At 36.7% G+C, this 25,241-nt stretch overlaps 1 protein-coding gene across 3 annotated transcripts in view; it reads left to right on the top strand.

Moving 5' to 3' along the window:
* Window positions 1-25,241, top strand: part of LOC148950634 (xanthine dehydrogenase/oxidase-like) — a 380,805-nt gene that overhangs the window by 22,919 nt on the left and 332,645 nt on the right. The window contains exon 3 of one of the 3 annotated variants that reach the window (XM_089092521.1): window positions 7,599-7,666. The exons of the other annotated variants lie outside the window; for them this stretch is intronic. The gene's annotated coding sequence lies outside the window, so the exon portion shown is untranslated. The remainder of the gene's footprint in view (window positions 1-7,598; window positions 7,667-25,241) is intronic. 3 annotated transcript variants of the gene reach the window in all.

Here is a 25,241-nt window from a genome sequence, read left to right as displayed (position 1 = left end):
AATTTTTGAGATGACCATTTTGTTCAACGCAGTTGGGAGGTCCGGAAATTATGTCTTGAAAGGATGCAAACCCCCCTCAGCCCCAAGGGTAAAGGTTGTAAGTTATGCCCTGGGGGCATATAAGGTTTTTATAGAAAGCGTTGTCGTAAAATCTTCAAAAATGGCTCATTGGATTGGAAATTGAGAGGGCTATTGCCTTTTTTAATAGTCGAAAGTAATCGAGGGAAGAATCTTCCCCCATCCCCCCAAGCCCATCATTTCCCCAAAAACTTCTGATCACCATTTTGATATAACCATTTTGTTCAATGTAGTTGAAAGGTCTGGAAAGGTCTCACAACTCTCATTTTTTAAAACAATAAAAACTTGCCCTTAGGGCACGGGTCGTAAGTTATGCCCTGGGGGCGTTTAAGGTATATTTAGAAAGGGTGATCGTAGAAACTTCAAACAGGGCTCATTCAATTGGGAATTGAAAGGGTTAGGGTCCTTTTTAATAGTCAAAAGTGATTGGAGGGCAACTAACACCCCTCTCAAGCCCAACATTCTCCCAAACACATTCAATCAAAATTTTGAGATAACCATTCTGTTCCACGTAGTGAAAAAGTCTGGAAATTAGGTCTTTGGGGATGACAGCCCCCCCCCCATAACCCTCGGGGCAAGGGTTGTATTTTATGCCCTGGGGAAATACACGGTTTTTTAGAAAGCGCTGACATAGACGCTTCAAATAGGGCTCATTAGATTCGAAATTGAAAGGGCTAGTGCCCTTTTTAATAGTCGAAAGTGATGGGTAACTAACCCCCCTCTCACGCCCACCATTTCCCCAAACATATCTAATCAAAATTTTGAGATAGTCATTTTGTTCAACCTAGTTGGGAGGTCCGGGAATTATGTCTCTGAAGAATGCAAACCCCCCTCAGCCCCCAAGGCAAAGGTTGTAAGTTATGCCCTTGAGGCATATAAGGTTTTTATAGAAAGTGTTGTCTAAAAACTTCAAAAAGGGCTCATTGGATTAGAAATTGAGAGGGCTATCGCTCTTTTTAATAGTCGAAAGCAATCGAGGGGAGAATCATCCCCCCACGTCCATCATTTCCCCAAAAACTTCCGATCAATATTTTGATATAACCCTTTTGTTCAACGTGGTTGAGAGTTCTGGAAATTATGTCTTTGAGGATTACAACCCCCCCCCCCCCCGTAGCCCTCAAGACAAGAGTTGTAAGTTGTGCATTTGGGGTATATAAGATTTTACAGAAAAAGTTGTCGCCTTTTTTATTAGTCGACAGTGATCAGAGGGCAAATAACCCCCTGCTCCCCACTCCCATAGTTTCCCCCAGAAAATTCAAATTAAAATTTTGAGATAGCCATTTTGTTCAAAGTATTTGAAAGGTCAGGAAATTATGTCTTTGAGTATACCAAATCCCTCCAGCAATTAGGTCAAGGGTTGTAAGTTATGATTTGGGTAAATTTTGGGTTTTTATAGAAAGCATGGTCATATAGACTTCGGAGGGGCCTCATCGGATTAGTTATCAGACGCTCTAGTACTCTTTTTAAGAGTCAACGTAATCTGTGGGCAGCTATCCCCCCTCCATACACACACAAGTCGTATTGTCCCGAAATGCATATAATAGAAAGTTTGAGATAGTCATTCTATTCAAAATAGTCTAAAGACTATATAACAACAATCTTGGGGTTGAAACAAACCCCAAAGATTAGGGGCAAGTGTTGTAAGTTATGCCCAAGGTGTATTTAAAGTTTTTATGAAAGGGATGGTTGTTTAACTTTAGAAGAGGCTCATTTAGATGAAAATTGGAAGTTATTGTTCCTTTTTAAGCGTCAAAAGTGATGAAGGGCATTTATCTCCCCCCCCCCTTACAACACCGTCTTTCAATAAAGACATCTGATTGAAATTATGATATAGCGATTTTGTTTTCTAAATAGTCCCAAGAACATATAATAATGTCTCAAGGGATGACACAACCCCCCCCCCCCCAACGCCCTGAGGATAGGCTTGTAAGTTGTTTTATGAGAGCATACAAGGTTTTTATGGAATGGGCGGTCGTATAAACATCAGATAAGGCTTATTTTGATTTGAAATTGGAAGTTATAGTGCCCTTTTTAAGAGTCAAAGTGATTTGAGAGCAAACAGCCCCCCTCCCCTCCAATCTTATTATTAGCCTAACAGCTCGAATAAAAACTAGGTGATAAAAATTTTATTCATCGTGTTGAAGGTTTTAAAATATATGTCTGTGAGGAAGACACATCCCTCCCCCCTATACCTCTCAGGGAAAGGGTTATAAGTTATGGTTCTTATAAAAAGCATGGTCGTATATGCTTTGGAGGGGAATCATTGGATTGGTAATCATAAGTCCTAGTGCCCACCTCCCCTCATAATGTGGGGGATCATAAGCTACCCACTCCCCAACACAAACACACAAACACGTCGTGTTTTCATGAGATGTAACCAATAGTTACTTTGAGATTTGAGGTTGATACGAACCACCAGAGCCTGAAGGCAAAGGTCGTAGGTGATACCCCTGGGGCATTTAAGGTTCTTATGAAAGGGATGGTTGTATAAGCTTTAGAGGTGGCTCATTTGGTTGAAATTGGAAGCTGTAGTTCTCTTTCAAGAGTCAATGGTGATGGAGGTCAAGTAGCCCCCCCCCCCGAACTACTCTTTTTTCACCAAATGCATCTCATTGAAATTGTGCGACGGTAATTGTGTGTAAAATAGTCCAAAGAACATATAAAAATGCTTCCACGGCTGACACAGCCCCCCAGAGCCCTGGGGCAAGGCTTTAAATTATGCCCTGGGGGAATATAATGTTTTTATGGAATGGATGGTCGTATTAAATTCAGATGGGTCTCATTTGATTTTAAATTGGAAGTAATAGTGCTCTTTTTAAGAGTCAGAGTGATTTTAAAGAAACCTTCCCCCCACACCATCATATCCTATAACTATACCAAGTTTTGAGACATCATTTTTTTCAGCATAGTTCAATGTTTCAGTAATTATGCGTAGCAATAGCTGTAGTAGCTTTAGCAGCAGTATGCAACTAGCACTTTTTTTCAACATTCCCTTCAACACACGATGAAGCTTTTAACTTAATACCATCAACTGGTCATGAAGCCTTGCTGATACGTCCTCTTGACAACCTATATGGACATAGTGTGTTTCGATTTATTTCAATACAGCTACAATATTGCCCAAAATTTTTGTCTTAAAACCCTTAGGTTTATTAGTTGTAGTAGTAGCACCAGTAAATATAGTAGTAGCAGTAGGAGTACAGTTAATAGAAGTAGTGTTAGTTTTAGTAGCAATAGTAGTAGTAGCAATAGTAATAGTAGCAATATTTTTAGGAGTATAATCAATAGTATTATGATGTAAATATTGTCTTTTGGTTAGTTCAACATCCTCCACAACAAGCGTTGTAAGTTTTAATTTCACACACGAAACTGTTTTAGATATTGCTGATATGCTCTTTTGACAGCCGGCAGTTTGTCGGCTGTTACGGATGGCAGGTTGTCATCTGTACAACAAAAATATTCTCTGAAAATTTTACCTTCATCATGGTTGTAGCGGCAGCTGCAACCTAGTAAAGAGCGAACCACAGCCCATAGTAATCAAAAGTTGGAAAACGTGTTTTCAAAAAAACTGTCTAGCTAGAAAAAATTGCCATCTGACAGTGAATCAGAAAGGGTAACTATTGTTTCGGTTAATCTTAGACGTAAAAGTTTATTGCGAAAAGAAATTTATGGTGATTTCGAAAAAAAAGCCTGAAATGCCTTGAAAATGGCGTCAAGTCAAAATAAAAATTGCACCATTAAAACCAGAAAATATGTTCAAAACCTTTTGTAGGATAATTACAGTTCCCACTTTAAACTCGAAGGAAAATGACTTTTTTGCATGGGTAGCACTGATCTGTCTGTCTTTTTTTCGTTTTTTTTTTCTAGCAGGGCTAGGGGGTGGCCAAAGCATCATAGAGAGAAGTGTAATAGCTCATTCGAAAGAGGGTTAAATTTGTAAGTGCTCTTTTTAAGTGACCAAAAATATTGGAGGGCAAACAGCCCCCCTCCCCCAAACTAGCCCATAAAAGTTTTGAGATAGCGATTTTATATCCTTGGGGAAAGGCTGTATGTGGTATAGGGCGTATCGATATCGCGTGTATTGGTATCAGGCGTATTGGTAGCTTCAGCCTAGTAAAGAGCGAACCGCAGTCAATAGTAACCAAAATTAAAAAAAAAACGTCTTGAAAAAAAACTGCCTTGTGAAAAAAAAATTCATTTGACACTGACTCAGGAATATTAACTATTTTTTCGGTTCGTCTTAAAAGTAAAAGTTTATTGCGAAAAGAAATTTATGGTGATTTCGAACAAAAAGCCTAAACCCCTCGAAAATGGTTTTAGATCAAAATGGAAAGCCTACCATTGGAGTCAACATGGTCGAAAACCTTTTACAGGAAAGTTACAGTCCCCCTTCATGAAAAACAAGGAAAATCACTTTTTTGCATCGGTAGCACTGATCAGTCTTGCGTTTTCTTTTGTTTTTTTTCTTTTCTTTTTTTCAACAGGACTAGCGGGCTACCAGAACATCGTAGAGAGATACTTAATGGCTCATTCAAAAGCTACTTCTCATATATACGTGATTTTTATAAATTCTGCCATCTGAAAGTGCCATATGGGACTAAAATGGCACTTTTTGTTATATATCTCAAGGGGTGGCACTAGCAGGCTACCAGAACATCGTTGACAGATTTATTTATAGCTCATATAAAAGATATTGTACATATTTACGTCTTTTATATAAATTCCACCATCATCAAGTTTCAAATGGCACTAAAAACGGCAATTTTGGTGTCGTATCTCAAATGGAAAAGCTGGGGTTATTGGGCTAGCAGAACTTATAAAAGTGATGTCTAATGACTCATTTGAAAGCTATTGTTCTTATATGCGTTTTTTTTTTAATCAATTGTACATTTGTAAGTGCGATATAGAACTGAAAACAAAACTTATGGTGCCACTTCTTAAGTGAAAAAGCTCTGAAGTACAAAACAGGTATCATTGTAATTGTTATTTTCCAGACCCCTTAACTGGAGTTTCACAAGAATCCCTCCCGTACACTCCCCTGCCAGCCCCCTTAGTAATAGTCTGCTCATCAATAAGCTACTGAAACATTAGCAGGCTACCACACCGTCATAGATAGATGTTTAATGGCTCAATTATAAGCTATTGCGTATATTTACTAGGGTTGTAAAAATTCTACCATCTGTTAGATTTCACAGATTTTAATGTTAACTAGCTTCTGAGGAGAATTTGCAATGAGCTCTTTGTCATGGTTGAAGCAATAGCTGCAACATAGTAAAGAGTGAACCACAGTGCATAGTAACTAAAAGTTAAAAAATGTTAAATGATCGGTTTTCTTCTTTATTCCAGGCCTAGCGAGTTACTAGAACATCATAGAGATGCTTAAGAGCTCATTTAAAAGCTATTTCTCATATGTACGTGGTTTACATAAATGTTGCCGTGTGCAAGTGTCATATGGCACGAAATAAGACACTTTTCATGCATTTTTTCGAGGGATGGGGCTAGCAGGCTACCAGCACATCTTAGATAGATTTTTGCTAGCTCATATAAAAAATATTGCTAATATTTACGTTCTTCCTATAAATTCCACCATCTGTAAGTTTAAAATAGAACTAAAAACAGCACTTTTGGTACCATGTCTCAAGTGAAAAAGCTAGGACGAGTGGGCTACAAGAACTTTTTGGAGTTATGTTTAACGGCTCATTTGAAAACTGTTGCTCATGTCTATGTGCTTCCTATCAATTCTACCATGTGTAAGTTAGATATAGCACTGAAAACAAAATTTTTTGTGCCGCTTAAGTGGAAAATCTTGGAAGCATAAAATGATGTCATTGTAATAATTATGGTCCAAAACCCTTAACTGGAGGTTTGCAAGAACACCTCCTGCAACTTCCTCCTCCAGTCACCCCTTAATAAGCTCTAAAATTAAAACCCTACAAATACCAATATATTAAATTACATTATTAGACACGTGGTTCTCTTAGTACAGCGCTGGACTTGAAATTAGATTATCATGCATTCGATTCCAGCTTGGATTTTTTTTTCAATCATATTTTGTCCCTTCTTACGATTACTTTTCGGATAATCCACTATTCTTGCAAGCGTGATGCACTCATTTTTTAAGGCATATCCCGGGAAGGCAGATTTTAAACCTTCTACTCATATCTCATTACTTCTTGTCAATTTTACCATCCAAAAGTGGCACATAGCACTAAAAACGGCATTTTTGGTACCACTTCTTAAGTGGAAGAGTATGGAAGCGTAAAACGGTACCATTGCAATAGTTATTGTCCAAGCCCCCTAACTGGAGGTTTATTATATCCCATCAAATATACTCCCCCTCCAGGCGCTCTTAGTAAGTTTCATAAATCGCCTAGTGATCTTAAAAGTAATAGATTTTTGCGAAAACAAATTAACTAAAACTAAAAACTTTTTCAACTGAAAATCTGCCAACAATTAAGATTGAATGACCAATATTTTTGAATTGAACCTTCGAACTTCACTCGGTTATGAAGCCTCTGTGCTAGCTCTAACGGCAGTAATTGAGGGGAAGGGACTTCCATGCCCACCTAGTTTTTGCTCTTGCCTAGGTTTTGAAATCACATTTTTTTTGGGTCATTTCATTGGAAAAGGTGCTTGTTTCATTTAAAAAAGTTACGGAAACAACCGATTGTGCACTTTGTGGGAATCTGCTATCAAGTGAGATTTATAAACAGCTATTAATTATAAATATAAGATTTTAAATGAGCCCTTAAACAGCTTTCTTTTGTTACAGTAGTCTTTTAGCTTCTACTAGTCAGTAGGCCATTTAGAAGGCCCTGTCTTCATTATTGCTTTTTCAGGCAAAGTTGGCCGAGTAAAAACAGCTTTTTGCTCATCGAAAAACAAACGTTCCTGAAAAACATGTATTGTTTTGTGAAGTACGGATAATGAGCTTTACGTTATAGACTGAAAGTTTTTCTTAGCTGTCAAGGTTGCGTGCAGTAGTTTGTAGAGGTGTCTTATCTCCCCTAGATCGGTGATAATTAGAAATTATATTAAAAATAAGTGTTCAACTGAAACTACGAAGTCACATTAAAACTTAGAACGAACATACATTACTGCGTATAAATAAAAAAGATCATAGCAGCGTTATTTCTACATTAAATTTTAATCCATAATGAATAAAGATTAATTTAGAAAAACAAAGTTTTTCCGAGGGAAGTAAAGAGCGAAGTTGAAACAAAAATTATTACTTCACAGCCTATTTAATATATATTAATAACACTAGTACAAATAAACCAACTAATTATGTTTCCCTATTCTTTTAGGATTATACAAAACTAGCGCTTTACTGAAAACACAAAATAATATAGGAGTTTTGGTACAGTAAAAGCAGACTAATTAAGAAAACTTTTTATAGAATCAAAATATTATCAATCCCGTTTAGGATCAATCCCTTTTAACATAAAGCAACAATCCATTTTAGAATTTTCTTTATTTTTTTACGTTTAATTTGGTGTCACTTCTGTACAATGGCTTAGTTCAATGACTGGCTTTCGTTTTGATTCTGAAAAGGACATGTCATGACTAGTTTGTGCACAAGTTCCAAGTAAGGCCATCTTGATATTATTAGGACTATAGACTAGCTTTAGAATTTGTATAATAGCTTCAAATTCATTTTATTTTTGTATAAAGAGAAATAACCGGATTTCCAGAGTTCATATTATGTCTTATTTGATCTTCATTTCAAGTGATACTAAAGCATATTTCTTACAATTTAAGACTGTATATTACCCACTATTGGTATTATAGCTGGTGAGACTAGAATGCTACTTGATAAATCAATCCAATATTTCTGTATGCTGTTCAATTACTTCGCGGCTGTTATAAAATATTTAGTTTTACGCTTATGTTTTTAAGATAATTTTAATTGTATACTGAAAGTTACTAATGTCACAACTGGTGTTAAACTAAGAAAAGCTTTATAGATTCGTTTAGTGTTGTCAGGCTTCATACTCACTTTTGACTCTTAAATCAATAATCCTGTTTTTTATACTTGACTTTTGTGTTTTCAGTAAAGAGCTAATTTCGTATAATCCTAAAAGGATAGGGAAACATAATTAGTTGGTTTATTTATACTAGTTTTATTAATATATACTTTAAATAAGCTGTGAAATAATAGTTTTTATCCATTTTAAGTCTCAATTTTGCTTTTTGCTTCCCTCGGAAAAACTTTGTTTTTTTTAAATTAATATCTTCATAGGTTGTGGACTTTGAGCTAGCCAGAAGACACTGTTTATATTCATTTAATGCTGCTTCTGCGGCTATTGTACCTAATGACACGAATGGCATTAACTTGAAACCTTTAGGGAACGTTTAGGAGGATTTTCAATTAAATGAAAAACCTAAATGCATGCAGGTATTAAAAGGGCACATAAGCACTAAAGAGCACATAAGGACATAGGCAGTGATCCTCTATCATAGCTAATAGTATCATTGATATTTTAAAGGAAGTAATTAGATTGAAAATTAAAAGTTCTAGTGGACCTCTTAAGAGTTAAAAGTGGTTGAAGGGCAATCAGCCCTCCTCTTTAGCTCATTTTCAAGACACCTCCAATCAAAATTTTTAGACAGCCATTTTGTTCAGCATAGCTCATTGGTCTAGTAACTATATCTTTAGGGTTATTGGGTAGATCACCCACCCAATTATTTAATTTGTCCATTATGCTTAAAAACTAAATGTTGCTTCAAAATTAAATCAAACTACACTGTTTGTATGCTGGTTGTCATTAAGACATCTCAGCAATATACCAAGAACGACTGAGAGTATTGAATTCAAATTTTTGGGAATGCCTCTGTTACTATTTCTGCTCTTAAAATTTTACTGAATCAAAAGAGCGTAAGCGTATCCAGGCTGTGAAAGAGCATAAATGGTATATTAATGAGAGAGAAAATAGTATTAACTTTTATTTATCAGGTCAACTAGAGGATGTTTATGACTAAATTAAACACTACTGCTTGTGTTATGATTTTCAAAACCGTTTACGCTGGTAATAAAGTAAAAAAAAACAACCATTTTTCAACTAAAAGTAAGGACAACATTAAAGCTTAATTCCAATAGAAATTATTATGTACATGTGAGGGTTCGCCCTCTAGTCAATATCTCGTTCTTTATGCTAAAGTTCTAATTTTGTTCCAATTCTTTAAGAATGACCTACTGAATCACAAAGGCCGTTTAATTAGAATAGATAGCTCTTTTGAAAGTACTTTAAGAGTACTTTAGCTTTAAGAGTAAGGTAATGACTAGGAGGCGAATCCCCTCATATATGTAATAATCTCTGTTGGTTTTAAGTTTTAATGTTGTTCCTTACTTTCAGTTGAAAAAATTGTTTTCTATTTAATTTTTGATCGTTTATAAATTATGCAGGGAAACCCGGTGCCCCCTTCACATGAATATCCCTTCCTTCATGAAATCATCCTCCATAGAAAATTCCTCCCACGTAACCCGCTCCCCCAACCCTGAATCCAAGAAAAATCTCTCCTGAAAACGTCTGTAAACGTCCCAATAACCAATACCATATGTAAACAATGGGCAAAGTTCATAACTTGCAGCCCTTCCTCCGGGACTGTGAGGGATTAAATCATCTTCAAAGACATAATTATTAGATTTTCGACTATGTTGAACAAAATGGCTATTTAAAATTTTTTGATCTGGTGACTTTTACAAAAAATAGGCATGGGGGGCGGCTAGTCACCCTCCAATTTTTGTGGTTACTTAAAAAGGGCAGTAGAACTTTTAATTTCCGTTCTAATGAGCCCTCTCACTATATTCTACGACCACTGGATCGATACGATCACCCCTGGGAAATACAAAAAAAAATATAAATAAAAACGCATCCGTTATCTTTCTTCTGGCAAAAAAAATACAAAATTTCACATTTTTGCAGATAGGAGCTTAAAACCTCTGCTACAGAGTTTTCTGATATGCTGAATCTGATGGCGAGATTTTCATTAAGATTCTGTCACTTTTAAGGGCTGTTTCCTCCTTTTTTCGAAAATAAAGCAAACTTTTTGAGGCTCATAACTTTTGATGAGCAAGACAAAACTTGATGGAACTTATATATTTAAGATGAGCATAAAAATCGAATTCTTTTGATGTATATATTGGTATCAAAATTCTTTTTTTTAGAGTTTTGGTTTAAGCCGAGTCACTCCCTACTTACAGTTTGTTACCCCGAACTGTTTGAAAATTTCAAAAAAAAAGTTTCTCCAGCATGTAAATAGCAGACCAAACTATAAATTTTTGTAAAAAACCTGAAAGATTCAAACTATTATTTTCTTTTTCCCTGAAAAAGACCATGCCATGATAAATCAAAAAGGAATTAATTTAAAAAACTTTTTCCACAAAATAAGTTTTTCAAAAAATGTAAACAGCTTCATTAAACCAAAAATGCACAAAAATAAAATCAAATAATCTACTAAGCATACAACTACCACAAATCAGCATCAATAAATAAATGAAACCCAAAACAAACCGAAATTAAAATACACAACAGAGTCAAACTCAAAACGAGGAGAAATTAATACGAGTAGCATTCAATAGCCCTATGCTTTATAAAAGCCAGAATATAATTTTTACTTCAATGATGAAAACACTTTCAAATGTTTTAACTTTTATGACAGAAAGAAATCAAAAATTTATGAAGATTTTAAGGAATAAATATCAGCATATGTATATTGTACTGAAAATGCACATTTTTTCAGTAAAGTCATTTGAATGTTTGCTCAGTTAAGTACAAACTATATTCTGGCTTTTATAAAGAGCAGTGGTTTTGAGCCCTACTCATATTAATTTCTGGTCGTCTTGAGTTTGACTCAGTTATTTATATTAATTTCTGCTTGTTTTGGGTTTCATTTATTTATTGATAGTGATTCGTGGTAGTTCTATGCTAGGTAGATTATTTGATTCTATTCTTGTTAATTTTTGTTTTAATGGAGTTGTTTACTTTTTTTTGAAAATTTATTTTGTGGATTTCTCTCAATTAACAATCCCAAGTCAGTCCTGTAGAACATTCAACGGCAAGCGTGGAAAATATAATAAAATACAGTTTCAAAGGGGCTCCAATCAAGTTGAAAGTGGATAAGGGGGCCGTAAATCATTCAAACTCATCGTTTGTTTATTCCAAAGGAAAATAAATATTTTTATTTGCAAACCTATAGTCTATTGAAAGTCAGCATATGGTTAGAAGCCGCATGTTCCAGAGCAATACCTACGTGATATTCCCCCTATTTCCCCCTATTAATTCAATAATTTATTTCATTCAGAATTTCCTTTTTTTATTTCATGCTGTGTCACAAATGCTGCAAGAGCAAATACTGCTTGTTTCGAGAGATTTGGCAAATTTGTTTGTGTCCTTTATTCTGCTTTGTGTTAACCCACTCTATCAGCAAGTAATAACTGATTACTCTCTAAGGAATCACATTGTTTCTTACTCATTTAATACTTGGTTGCTATTCCACATAAGAACCAATCTAAAAAAAACTATTTTTTTTCGTGATAAAAAGGTGTTTGACATCGGAGCGAAGCTAAGGTCGACTCAGAATACCACCAATTGGTTTAACATACTCTCGTGTCAATGCAATAAAGCTGCTTTTGGCTTAAAAGATCAACTCCTGTTGCGCCCCACATTATTCAATTCGTTTATCATACTCTGGTTTCAATGCAATAAAGCTGCTTTTGGCTTAAAAGATCAACTCCTGTTGCGCCCCACATTATTCAATTCGTTTATCATACTCTGGTTTCAATGCAATAAAGCTGCTTTTGGCTTAAAAGATCAACTCCTGTTGCACCCCACATTATTCAATTCGTTTATCATACTCTGGTTTCAATGCAATAAAGCTGCTTTTGGCTTAAAAGATCAACTCCTGTTGCGCCCCACATTATTCAATTCGTTTATCATACTCTGGTTTCAATGCAATAAAGCTGCTTTTGGCTTAAAAGATCAACTCCTGTTGCGCCCCACATTATTCAATTCGTTTATCATACTCTGGTTTCAATGCAATAAATTTATTTCAAAGCAGCTTTATTGCATTTTCAATGCAATAAAGCTGCTTTCAATGCAATTGAAAATGGCTATTCAATGCAATTGAAAATGGCTATAAAGCTGGTTTCAATGCAATTGAAGAAAATGACTATCTAAAATTTTTTAGATAGTCATTTAAGATAGAAAGGTCCGGATATTCTGTCTTTGAGGATTACACCCCCCTCCCGTGAAGAGCCCTTTAGGCAAGGGGTGTAAGTTATGCCCTGGGGGCATTTAAGGTTTCATAGACAGTGCGCCTAAGTAAAGAACGATGTGGGCACAATGTTTTTTTTTCTCCATACCCGGGCACTTCGTATCGGAGTTGTCGTAGAAACTTCGAAAAGGGCTCATTCGATTGGAAATAGGAGTGGCTACTGCCCTTTTTAATAGTCGAAAGTGATTGGAGGGCCACTATCCCTCCCACGCCCATCATTCCTCCAGACACATCCAGTCAAAATTTTGAGACAGGCATTTTGTTCAGCGTAGTTGATTTTCACATAGAAAATATGTTTTTGAGGAGGACATTTCCCCACAACCCTAGGGGCAAGGATTTCAAGTTATGCCCTTAGTGCATATAAGAACGATGTTGAAGCAATGTACTATTTATTATTTTTTCCTTTAGAGCAGGGCACTTCATATTGAAGGGGTCGTCATAGAAACTTCAAAAGGGGCTCATTCGATTGGAAATTGAGAGTTCTAGTATCCTTTTTAATAGTCGAAAGTGATTAGAGGGCAACTAGCCCCCCCCCTCCCAAGCCCATCATTCTCCCAAACAAATCCAATATAAATTTTAAGATAGCCATTTTGTTCAGCGTAGTTGATTTCCCGATATAAAATATGTTTTTGAAGAGGACACTCCCCCAAAGCTCTCAGGGCAAGGATTTTAAGTCATGCCCTTGGGGCATATAAGGCTTTTATAGAAGGAGTTGTTGTAGAAACTTCAAAACAGGCTAATTTGATAGGAAATTCAAAGGGCTAGTACCCTTTTTAATGGTCAAAAGTGATTGGAGGGTAACTAGCCCCCCACGCCCATATTTCCTCCAAACACATCCAATCAAAATTTTGGGATAGCCATTTTGTTCAGCGTAGTTGATTTCCAGATAGAAAATATGTTTTTGAGAAGGAAACTCCCCCACAACCCTCAGGGCAAGGGTATTAAGTTATGCCCTGGGGGCACATAAGGTTTTTATAGGATGCGTTGTCGTAGAAACTTCAAAAAGGGATCATTCGATTGGAAATTCAAACGGCTGGTGCCTTTTTTAATAGTCGAAAGTGATTGGAAGGCAACTAGCCCCCCCCACGCTAATCATTTGCCCAAACACATCCAATCAAAATTTTGAGATAGCAATTTTGTTCAGCGTATTTGATTTCCAGATAGAAAATATGTGTTTGAGGATGATACTCCCCCACAGCCCTCAGGGCAAGAGTTTTAAGTTATGCCCTTTGGGCGTATACGGTTTTTATAGAAGGCGTTGTCGTAAAAACTTCAAAACAGGCTCATTCGATTGAAAATTCAAAGTGCTAGTGCTAGACCCCGAAGCCGCGCCAAAAAGTCGGTGGCGCGCCGCCGAGCTTGAATCAGGGCGCTGACGCCGCCGCTGATTCTATCGGCGGCGGCGTCAGAATACACTGCCATTTTTTTTTTTTCTCTCTTTTTTGGTTATCGTTATCAACCTCCGGGCTTCAACCGTCATCCCGGCTAATCTGTTTCTTAAAGACAAATACAGTCATCTTGGGTTCGCGATGTACATCGGTTCGTAGGAAGGAGAAGAACAAAAATTCTTGAAACAAAAATTCTACCTTTCACTTTAAATTTCTGTTCATTTTTCTTCCCGATTTTTCGGATGAAAAGAGGTAGGTAAAAGAGCAATAGGCAATTATCACAGGCAGCGCAATCAAGATGCCTAAGTAAAGAACAATGTTGGCGCAATGTATTATTCTTTTTTCCATACCAGGGCAATTCGTATCGAAGGAGTTGTCGTAGAAACTTCGAAAAGGGCTCATTCGACTGGAAATTGGAATCGCTAGTGCCCTTTTTAATAGTCGACAGTGATTGGAAGGCAGCTAAAACCCCTTCCACGCCCACCATTTCCCCAAACACATCCAATCAAAATTTTAAGATAGCCATTTTGTTCAGAGTAACTGATTTCCACAGAAAAAATATGTTTTTTGAGGAGGTTACTCCCCCACAACCCTTAGGGAAAGGGTTCTGTAGTTATGCCCTGGAGGTATACAAGAACGATGTTGGCACAATGTATTATTTTTTTTCCTTTAGACCAGGGCACTTCATATCGAAGAAGTTGTCGAAGAAACTTCGAAAAGGGCTAGTTCAATTAGAGATTAGAGTGGCTTGTGCCCTTTTTAATAGTCGAAAATGATTGGAAGGCAACTAACACCCCTTCCATCCCCACCAGTTCCCGAAACACATCCAATCAACATTTTGAGATAGCCATTTTGTTTAACGTAGTTGAAAGTTCTGGAAATTAGGTCTTAGAGGATGACAACCACCCTCACAACCCTTAGGGTGAGGGTTGTAATTTATGCCCTGGGGCATATACGGTGTTTATAGAAAGCCTTGTCGTAGAAACTCAAAAGGGGATCATTCGATTGGAAATCGAAAAGCCTAGTGCCCTTTTTAATAATCGAAAGTGATTGGAAGGTTTGACATTTTTATAGTAGAGATAGATGTGGGTATAATGCATCATTTTGTTGTTGTTGTTTAGACCAGGGCACTTCGTATCGAAGGATTTGTCGTAGGAACTTCGAAAAGGGCTCATTCGATTGAAAATAGAAAGGGCTGATGCCCTTTTTAATAGTCGAAAGTGATTGGAGGGAAACTAATCCCCCTCCCACGCCCACTCTCCCATTTGCCTTTATGTTTAAAAAGTAAATCTTGCCTTAAGATTAAATCAAAATGCACCGTGTTCATGCTAATTCCCAATAAGGCATCTCAGCAGTATCCCAAGAACGACTGAGGGTATTATGTTCAAACTTTCGGGGCTTCTCCTGCTCTTAAAATTTGACCAAATCAAAATAGCGTAAGTGTATCCAAGCAATCAAAGAAAGTAAACAAATTTTTTGGCGAATGTTATCAAGTTTTCCATTTCAGGTCAACTAGAGAAGGTATGAAACTAAATTAAACACTACTATTTGTGTCCAGATTTTTAAAAGAGTCTATGTTGTTAAATTTTGCTGAATTTTTTTTTCCAGCATACAAATAGCAGACCAAACTATAAATTTAAAAAAAAAACGAAAAGATTTATAAATTATTATTTTATTTTTCCCTGAAAAGACTATGTCAATATAAAACGAACAGAAATTAATTAAAAAAAATTGTGTCCACAAAATATGTTTTTCAAAGAAAAGTAAAGAACTCCATTAAACAAAAAATGAGCAAAATTAAATAAAATAATCTACCAAGCGTGAAACTACAACAAATCAGCATCGATAAATAAATGAAACCCAAAACGAACAGAAATTACAATAAATAACCGAGTCAAACTCAGAACAAGCAGAAATTAACATAATTTGGGCTCAAAATCCCTATGCCTTCCCAAGGCGAGAACATAATTTGCACATAATTTGCATAATTTACACATAATTTGCATACAAATGAATGTGCATTGTCAGTTTAATATACATATACTGATATTTAGTAATCAAAATGTTAATATTATTTGATTTATTAAAGTTATAAAAGTAAAAACATTTATATTTTTTCAGTAAAGTGAAAATAATGTTCTGGCCTTGGGAAGGCATAGGGGTTTTGAGCCCAACTTATGTTAATTTCTGCTCGAGTTGAGTTTGGCTCAGTTATTTATTGTAATTTCTGTTTGTTTTGGGTTTCATTTATTTATCGATGCTGATTTGTGGTAGTTTCCCGCTTGGTAAATTATCAAGAGCTAGTATAGAGATATATCTATAGAAATGAATTACATTTTTTCGCACAGTTAGCAGAGCACACTGAAGTTGAAGTAGCCTTAAAAATTGACTTGAAACGTTATAACTTGATCACTTCTTTCAGAAAAGAATTTTGGAGGGTTATTCCGTGTTGATAAGAAAAGAGGGTAAAGGTGCAGTTTAGCTCCTCTTGTAGTGTAGGGCGCAGGAGCCCTATGGTAAAGGTGTAGGTTTGTTCTCCCTTATAAAAACTTATTTCAGCAGATACAAAGAGGAAGCCCATTTGCGGCATTTTGTGGGACCCCAAGGTCCAATGCTAGTATCAGATCCCGCGAGTGGCAGTTTACGCTCGTCAAGTTCCGGCTGTAGGCTACCGGCCACAAGTGCCCCAGCTAAACGGCTTTTTAGCACGACAGGACTGACAGTGACTGCAAAAAGATCAATGGCTCCAGGCAGAGTGAACAAACTCACTTTTGTTACATAAATTGTAACTGAAGTGATGTAACCGCTGATTTAAAATTGTTGGTGTTTTTAAGCCATGGTATCTGACTTATATACACTTTTTTTTATGTTGTTATTTGTTGTTTTTTTTTCACTTCCTTTTTGTATGTATTTGATGAACAGGAGATGTTTGAAATTCAAACTTTGAAAGTTATACACACATTAGCCCAAATCATTAACAAGAAGGAAATGACTAAACACGGGATTTATAGGAAAAATGCGATGTTAAACATAAACACAACATAGGTTTCCCTGGGTCTAGTGGCTAAAAATGAGAATTCTACTATGTCTGATCGACGGTGAACATAAACACTTTCCACACGGCCCAACAAATTCCTGTTTTGTCATATTGTTCTTGTATGTTTTTAGCCAACCATTTAAATTTCCTTACTAAAATCGAGGTTGAACGTGCTTGGTGATGTGTATTTTTTATTATTATTTTTAATCAGAAAATTCGGCACGCTGTGGCGCGCCGCCTGTCTAAAATCGGCGGCGCACCGCCAAAATATTTTAGGCGCACCCGGCGGCGCGCCGCCGCCGATACTAAATCACACATTTGCCGCCGTCATGCCGGCGTGGTGTGGCTTCGGGGACTAGCTAATGCCCTTTTTAATTATCGAAAGTGATTGGACGGCAACTAGCCTCCCCCCCCCCCCTCCCACGCCCATCATTCCTCCAATCATATTTAATAAAAATTTTGAGATAGCCATTTTGTTCAGCGTAGTTGATTTCCAGATAGAAAATATGTTTTTGAGGAGGAAACTCCCCCACAACCCTCAGAGCAAGGGTTTTAAGTTATGCCCTGGGGACATATGAGGTTTTTATAAACTTCAAAAGGGGCTCATTCGATTAGAAATTCAAAGGGCTAGTGCCCTTTTTAATAGTCGAAAGTGATTGAAGGGCAACTAGCCCCCCTTCCCGCCCATGATTCCCCCAAACACATCCAATCAAAATTTTTAGATAGACATTTTATTCAACGTAATTGAAAGTTTTGGAAATTAGGTCTTTAAGGATGAAAACCCCTCCCCCACAGCCATCAGGACAAGGGTTGTAAGTTATGCCGTGGGGGCATATAAGGTTTTATTGAAAGCGTTGTCGTAGAAAATTCAAAAGGGCTCATTGGATTAGAAATTGTAAGGGCTATTGCTCTTCTTAATAGTCGAATTTTCCAGAAATTACAATAAATAACCAAGTCAAACTCAAAACAAGCAGAAATTAACATAAGTTGGGTGCAAAACCCCTATGCCTTCCCAAGGCCAGAACAAAATTTTCACTTAACTGACAAAATACAAATGAATGTGCATTGTCAGTTTAATATACATATACTGATATTTAGTAATCAGAATGTTAATATTATTTGATTTATTAAAGTTATAAAAGTAAAAACATTTATTTTTTTCAGTAAAGTGTAAATTTTATTCTGGCCATGGGAAGGCACAGGGGTTTTGTACCCAACTTATGTTAATTTCTGCTCATTTTGAGTTTGACTCGGTTATTTATTGTAGTTTTTGTTCGTTTTGGGTTTTATTTATGTATCGATGCTGGTTTGTGGTAGTTTCAGGCTTGGTAGATTATTTGATTTTATTTTTGCTCATTTTTTGTTTAATGGAGTTCTTTACTTTTCTTTGAAAAACTTATTTTGTGGAAAAAGTTTTTTTTAAATTAATATATAGAAAGGGTAATTGTAGAAACTTCAAAAAGGGCTCATTCAATTGGGAATTGAAAAGGGCTAGTGTCCTTTTAATAGTCGAAAGTAATTGGAGGGCAACTAACCCCCCTCTCACGCCCACATTTCCCCAAACACATTCAATCAAAATTTCGGGATGACAATTTTGTTCAACGTAGTTGAAAGGTCCGGAAATTATGTTTTAGAAGAATGAAAACCCCCCTCAGCCCCTAGGGCAAAGGTTGAAAGTTATACCATGGGGGCATTTAAGGTTTTATAGAAAGCGTTCTCGTAAAAACTTCAAAATGGGCTCATTGGATTTGAAATTGAGAGGGCTATTGCCCTTTTTAATATTCAAAAGTTATCGAAGTGAGAATTATCCCCCCCACCCCTGATTTCCCCAAAAACTTCCGATCAGCATTTTTATATAACCATGTTGTTCAACGTAGATAATTTCGGAGACCACACTGCCTTTCCATGACGATAAATAAAAGTTCAAATAGGGATAAAATCCTTTTAATAGAGAGTGTTTTTTATAACAGTGATAGAAATTCACAAAAATACCAGATATTTCGGTCACATATCACTGTTATAAAAAACACTGTCTATTAAAAGGATTTTATCCCTATTTGAACTTTTATTTATCATGTTGTTCAACGTAGTTGAAAGGTCTGAAATTTATGTCTTTGAGGATGACGACCCCCCCCCCCTCGTAGCCCTCAGGAAAAGGGTTGTAAGTTGTGCCCTTGGGGCATATAAGGGTTTTATAGAAAGTGTTGTCATAGAAAGTGTTGTCGCTTCAAAAAGGGCTCACTCAATTGGAAATAGAGAGGACTAATGCCTTTTTCATTAGTCGAAAGTGATCAGAGAGCAAATGACCCCCTTTCCACTCCCATCAATTCCCCAAACACTTTCAATCAAAATTTTGAGATAGCTATTTTGTTCAAAGTATTTGAAAGGTCCAGAAATTATGTCTTTGAGGATACCAAATCACCCCAGCCCTCAGGGCAAGCGATGTAACTTATGCCTTGGAGGAGTATAAGGTTTTTATAGAAAGCGTGGTCATATAAACTTCGGAGGGGCCTCATTGGATTGGTAATTAGATACTCTAGTGCCCTTTTTAAGAGTCAAGGTGATTGGAGGGCAGCTACCCCCCCCCTCCCCCAACAAACACACGTTGTATTGTCCCAAAATGCATCTAGTAGAAATTTCGAGATAGCCATCCTATTCAAAATAGTCTAAATAACATATAACAAGGTTTTTGGGGTTGAAAAAAAAACCCATAGATTAGGGGCAAGGGTTGTAAGTTATTCCCAGGGGGTATTTGAGGTTTTATGGAAGGGATGGTTATTTAACTTTGGAAGAGGCTAATTTGCTTGAAAATTGGAAGTTCTAGTTCCTTTTCAAGCGTCAAAAGTGATGGACGGCATTTAGCCCCTCTCCAAACAACCCCGTCCTTCACTAAACACATCTGATTGAAATTATGATATAGCGATTTTTTGTTTCAAAATAGTCCAACAAACATATAATAATGTCTCTAGGGATGACACAACCCTCCAGCGCCCTGGGGATAGGATTGTAATTTATTTTATGAGGGCATACAAGGTTTTATGGAATGGGCGGTCGTATAAACATCATATGAGGCTAATTTGATTTGAAATTGGAAGTTATAGTCTCTTTTTAAGAGTCAAAGTGATTTGAGAACAAACAGCCCCTCCCCTCTCCAGGCGCATCGTTTCCCTAACACCTCAAATCAAAGCTAGGAGATAACAATTTTATTCATCGTGTTGAAGGTTTTGGAAATTATGTATGTGAGGAAGACACCCCCCCCTATACCCCTATGTCAGGGAAAGGGTTGTAAGTTATTCCCTTGGGGCATATAAGGTTCTTATAAAAGAGTGGTCGTATATGCTTTGGAAGGGACTCGTTGGATTGGCAATCATAAGTTCTAGTGCAATTTTTAAGAGACAAAGTGATCAGAGCGCAGCAACCCCCCCCCCCCCACCACACACAAAAATACGTCGTGTTTTCCTGAGATGTATCCAAGAGATATTTTGAGACAGTCCTTTTATTCAAAATAGTTCAAATATCGTATAGCAAGGCTTTTGTGGTTGGTACGAACGACAAGAACCTGAAGGCAAGGGTTGTACGTTATACCGCTGGGGCATTTAAGATTCTTATGAAAGGGACGGCTGTATAAGCTTTAGACGTGGACCATTTGGCTGAAATTGGAAGCTCTAGTTCCCTTTTAAGAGTCAATAGTGATGGAGGTCAAGTAGAACCCCCTCCACTACCTCTTTTTCCACCGATTGCATCTGATTCAAATTGTGCGATGGTAATTTGTTGAAAATAGTCCAAAGAACATATAAAAATGCTTTCAGGGTTGGCGCAACCCCCCAGAGGCCTGGGGCAAGGCTTTAAGTTTTGTCCTGGGAGAATATAATGTTTTTATGGAATGGATGATCGTATTAAATTCAGATGAGTCTCACTTGATTTTAAATTAGAAGTTATAGTGCCCTTTTTATGAGTCAAAGTGATTTGAGAGAACCTCCCCCCCCCCCACCCGCCCATCATATCCCATAACAAATATCCAAACAAAGTTTTGAGATATCAATTTTTTCAGCATAGTTCAAAGCTTCAGTAATTATGCGTAGCAATAGTTGTAGTACCAATATGCAAATAACACTTTTTTTCAACATCCCTTTCAACAAACGATGAAACTTTTAACTTAATACCAGCAACTGGCCCTAAAGCATTACTGATACGTCCTCTTGACAACCTATATGGGTATAGTGTGTTTCGATTTATTTCAATACAGTTACAATATTGCCCAACATTTTTGCCTTAAAATCCTTAGGTTTGGTAGTTGTAGTAGTAGCACCAGTAAATATAGTAGGCTAGTAGCAATAGGAGTACAGTTAATTGTAGTAGCTCTTAGTTCTAGTAGCAGTAGTAGTAGTAGCAATAATAGTAAAAGTAGCAGTAGCTTTATAAGTAGAAGCATTAGTATTACGATGCAAATATTGTCTTTTGATTTTTGCAACATCCCCCCCAACAAGCGTTGTAAGTGTTTATTTCACACACAAAACTGTTCCTTAGATATTGCTGTTATGCTCTTTTGACAACCTACATACGAATGGCATAGGCTACCGTTGTCATTTGTAAAACAGAAATATTCTCTGAAAATGTCACCTTCATCAAACAGTTCGTGGTAACGAACTGTAAGTAAGGAGCGATCCGGATTAATAGTAACCGAAACTCTAAGAAAACGGATTTTTTATACCAATAGTTACATGAACAGAATCATATTTTTATGCTGATTTCAAATATATATATATATTTCATCAAGTTTGGTCTTACCCATCTAAAGTTACGTCTGAGAAAACCTGAGAAAAATTGCACTATTTTCGAAAAAATGAGAAAAAAACCCTAAAAGTCATAGAACATTAATGAAAATCACACCATCAGATTCAGCGTATCAGAAAACCCTACTAAAGAATTTTCAATCTCCTATCTGCAAAAATGTGGAATTTTGTGTTTTTTTTTGCCAGAAGAAAAAGCACGGATGCGTGTTTATTTGTTGTTTTTTTTCAAAGGATGATCATATCGATCCAGTAGTCCAAGAATATCGTGAGAGTGCTCATTCGAACGGAAATTAAAAGATCTAGTGCCCTTTTTAAGCGACCAAAAAATTGGAGGGTAACTTGGCCCCCTCCCACGCTCATTTTTATCCCGAAGTCATCCAATCAATATTTTGAGACAGTCATTTTATTTAGCATAGTCGATAATCTAATAAATATGTCTTTGGAGATGACTTAATCCCCAACAGTTCCCGGGGGAAAGCCTAGAAGTTGTGAACTTTGCCCATTGTTTACATATAGTATTGGTTATTGGGAAGTGTACAGGCGTTATCCGGAGGGATTTTTTTAAAAAGTTAAAAGTGATTGGAGGGCAATCAGCCTTCCTCTTCAGCTAATAACTCCAGACAATTCCAATCAAAATTTTAAGACGGCCATTTTGTTCAGCTTAGCTGAATGGTCTAGTAACTATATCTTTAGGATTATTGGGTAGGTTATCCCTCCTTAGTTATGTAATTTGCAAATTATGCTTATAAACTAAATGTTGGTTCAAAATTAAATCAAAACCCAAACTTTTTGTATGCTGGTTGTTATTAAGACATCTCAGCAATATAGCAAGAACGACCGAGGGTATTGGGTTAAAATTTTCAGGGCTACTCCTATTAATACTTCTGCTCTTAAAATTCTGCTAAATCAAAAAATCGCAAGTGTATCCAGGCTGTGAAAGAACAGAAATGGTATTTTAATGAAAGAGGGAATAATATTAACTTTTATTTATCAGGTCAACTACGGGATGTTTGTGACTAAATTAAACACTACTATTTGTGTCATGATTTTCAAAAGAGTTTACGTTAGTAATTAAATAAAAGAGAACAATTTTTCAACTGAACGTAAGGAGCAACATTAAAACTTAAAACGAACAGCTTAAAGAGTAAGGTATTGACTAGGGGGTGAACCCCCTCATATACGTAATAATTTCTGTTCTTTTTTAGTTTTAATGTTGTTCCTTACTTTCAGTTAAAAAAAACTTGTTTTTTATTTAGTTTCTGATCGTTTTATAAATAATGCTGGGAAATCCGGCACCCCCTTTATAGGAATATCTCTTCCTCCATGAAAACAGCCTCCATAGAAAATCCTCCCACGTAATCCGCTCTCCCTGATTCCCACCCACGTGTGTAAACTTCCCAATAACCAATACTACCGTATATGTAAACAATGGGCGAAGTTCATAACTTGCAGCCCTTCCTCCAAGACTGTGGGGGATTAAATAATCTTCGAAGACATACTTATTAGATTTTCGACTATTTTGAACAATTTCGCTATCTCAAAATTTTGGTTTAGTGACTTTTACAAAAACATGGGCGTGGGGAGGGGGACAATTTGCCGTCCAATTTTGTGGTTACTTAAAAAAAGGCACTAGAGCTTTTAGATTCCCTTTGAATGAGCGGATTCACGTTATTCTAGGACCACTGGATTGATACGATCACCCCTGGGAAAAACAAATAAACACGCATCCGCTATCTTTCTTGGCTTAGTTCCTGAGTGCCCACTCTGCACTGCGTGACTGCGTCCCGTGTTACTGCGTCCACGAGGGAGCGCCCACCGCACGAAGCGACCACTGAACGGAGTGACCACCGCTCGGAGTGTCCATTCACGGAGCATCCACGGTACGGAGCATCCACGAACGGAGCGTCCACAAAGTAGTTGTAAACCACATGTGGTAGTATTTATTAGACGAGCTTTGGCTTCAAAAAGAGGGCTAGGTTTAAGAGAAGGGGAATCTCATAGATACTGGACGTGTTACATTACAAACCTAAAAAATGGCTCCCAGAGAAAGCGAAAAATCTGCAGGAAAATCTGTCCGGATTTTAGCACCCAATCCAATGCGAATCCGCATGAAGCGTAGAAAAAAATGAGCTCGTTGGAAAAGAATGATCATGGGAGGGGCCCAAGTTGCCCTCTAGTTTTTTTGTCACTTAAAAAGGGGACTAGAATTTTTAATTTACGTTCGAATGAGCCCTCTTGTGATATATAGGACTGGTTAGATGCGACTGCAATAAACCAGCGAATACTACATGGGTTACATATGGATGGCCTTACGGCTTAAACTAATTCATTAATTTAAACTGATCTTTATATCCGCTAATTAGCTGTTTACGGTCAACCAGTATCGAAATTGAGTACGGTATTTCATAATTTCCCGAATTTCCTTTTTGCCGCTATTGACAAAGATGCCGTTGCTAAAAACAATTGCGCCTTTCCATTCTTTAAGACACAAAAATTCAAGCCTCCAAAAATAAATAGAAAGTAAGTAGATAAGTAGATTTTGATATTTGGAAGTAGAATAGTCCGAAAATAAGTATTCTACTACCAAAATAAGTAGAAGCGGAAACACTGAGACAAATGTCGAATCTTGACTAACTTCTCTTGGCTATGGTTAAAAGTATCTCGTAAAAAAAATGTGCACGCTCCGACTATGGACGCTCCGTAAGGGGATGCGAAAATTGTGGATGCTGAGTGACAGCCTGTGATGAGTGGACGCTTCGTATAGTGGGCACTCGGTGCGGTGGGCGCTCCGAGCGGTGGGTGTTCCGTTGTGGACGCAGTGACACGGGACGCATCGGGGTTTGGTTCTCAGGAAACAACCTTTTTTCTTCTGGCCAAAAAAATCCACATTTTCGCAGATAGGAGCTTAAAACCTCTGTTGTAGAGTTTTCGGTTACGCTAAATCTAATGGTGTGATTTTCATTACGATTCTATCACTTTTAGGGGCTGTTTCTTCCTTTTTTCGAAAATAAAGTTAATTTTTTTTCCGGCTCATAACTTTTGATGAGTAAGACAAAACTTGATGAAACTTATATATTTAAAATCTGCATAAAAATCCAATTATTTTGATGTATATATTGTTATTAAAATTCTGCTTTTTTAGAGTTTCGGTTACTATCGAGCCGACTAGCTCTTGTTCGTTACCCCGAACTGCTTGGAAATTGATGAAAAAGTTTCTCCAGGAAATAAATAGCAGGCCGAACTGTAAGTTCTTGAAGTAAAACCCGAAAGATTCAAACCATTATTTTCTTTTTTTCCTGAAAAAGACTATGTCAATATAAAACAAACAGAAATTAATTTAAAAAGCTTTTTCCACAAAATAAATTTTTCAAAAAAAGTAAAGAGCTCCATTAAACCAAAATTGCACAAAAATAAAATCAAATAATCTACTAAGCATACAACTACCACAAATCAGCATCAACAAAGAAATGAAACCCAATACAAACAAAAATAAAATAAAAATAGAGTCAAACTCAAAACGAGAATAAACTAATATGAGTAGCCTTCACAAACCCTATGCTTTATAAAAGCCAGAATATAGTTTGTGCTTCAATGATTAAAAATCTTTTAAACGTTTTCACTATTATAACTTTAAGAAATTAAAAATTAATTATGATTTTAAGGAATAAA

This window comes from Artemia sp. Qi Xiang Cuo, chromosome 7 (assembly GCF_049724085.1).
Source record: "Artemia sp. Qi Xiang Cuo chromosome 7, ASM4972408v1, whole genome shotgun sequence".
Classification (NCBI taxonomy): Eukaryota; Metazoa; Arthropoda; class Branchiopoda; order Anostraca; family Artemiidae; genus Artemia; species Artemia sp. Qi Xiang Cuo.
The sequence above is the reverse complement of the archived record's forward strand: the minus strand, read 5'-3'. Positions and strand labels throughout refer to the sequence as shown.